We start from the raw sequence: 1,260 nt of genomic DNA on the forward strand, positions 1-1,260 counted from the left end.
TATATATATATATAAAATAATATTAAATATTCAACGTCTTAATTATATTACTAATTATATTTTTATCTATTTAACAACATTTTTACAGTAAAATATAAAAAACAAAATTTATGAATAACTTACAAAAATACTGCATTCATTATACAGTATAGTTGAATATACAGTATGTTAGTATGACTTTGTGTTCACTAACACTTTAGTTTAGGGACCAATTCTCCCTATTAACTAGTTTCTTATTAGTATACATATTACTGGCATATTGGCTGTTTACTAGTACTTATAAAGCTTATATTAATGCCTTATTCTGCATATTTTAGAACCCTTAATTGTACCCAATACCTAAAATTAACAGCTACCTTACTAACTACAGTAATAATAAGCAGCAAATTAGGAGTTTATTGAGACAAAAGTCATTAATTAATAGTGAGAATTGGTTCCAAAACTAAAGTGTGACCTTCACAGGTTTATCCAACAACTATAGGATAAAAATATGGTTATTGAAATTTTAGTTTGGAAAAATACAATTCACACACACACACGCACACGCACGCACACACACACACTCACTCAAAAGTATTGTACTTAAAACAAAACAAAACTTAAAAAAAATAAATAGTTGAGTATTTGAATCTGTCTTTTTAATCTTTGTCTTTGATGCTTTGAATTTATTGTATCAATCTAGAAAAAAAAGAAAAGAAAAAAACACACATTATTAAGCGTTTGTCAGCTTTTATCTTACAGTAAGTTGTGTATATTGCACTTAATGACGTTATGTCCATCATTTAAACTTTACTAAGCAGTAAACAGATACGATGATGTGATTATATACTATATCAAGGATGTTGTAACAGCAATGCAAATATTCATAAATCTGCATGATTTATCTTGTGCAGATAAAGATATTTCATTTTTCTTGCCGGTGACCACATCAATAGAACCTCAAGGTTCCCTTTCATGGGAACTTCGAACTGCGTCCTCTAGGGGTCGCTATGGGGAACGCCTCGTCGTGACGCGTGTCTGAAGCATACATTGAAAAAACACCAACAACACGTTGGCCGGCGACAGCCATGACGTCACTACCGGTGCGACTATAGTATAAATAGGCGCCGGGAGAACACATCATTCTCTTCTTCGTCTTCACTGACTGTTTTGTTTGAAGCGTGCATTTCCGTGGTAAGAGCGATCTCTTTCATTCATTATGGCAAGCACTAGTATAGCGTTTAGAAGATGTGTGCATCCGTGTCATCGCTATTTGACACC

The 1,260-nt window shown here is 32.6% G+C and overlaps 1 protein-coding gene across 1 annotated transcript in view; it reads left to right on the top strand.

The window, feature by feature from the left end:
- Positions 1–1,260, top strand: part of LOC107751878 (aromatic-L-amino-acid decarboxylase-like) — a 21,225-nt gene that overhangs the window by 927 nt on the left and 19,038 nt on the right. The gene's annotated exons all lie outside the window — the stretch shown is intronic.

This window comes from Sinocyclocheilus rhinocerous, unplaced genomic scaffold (assembly GCF_001515625.1).
Source record: "Sinocyclocheilus rhinocerous isolate Xijiao unplaced genomic scaffold, SAMN03320098_v1.1 scaffold752, whole genome shotgun sequence".
Lineage (NCBI taxonomy): Eukaryota > Metazoa > Chordata > Actinopteri > Cypriniformes > Cyprinidae > Sinocyclocheilus > Sinocyclocheilus rhinocerous.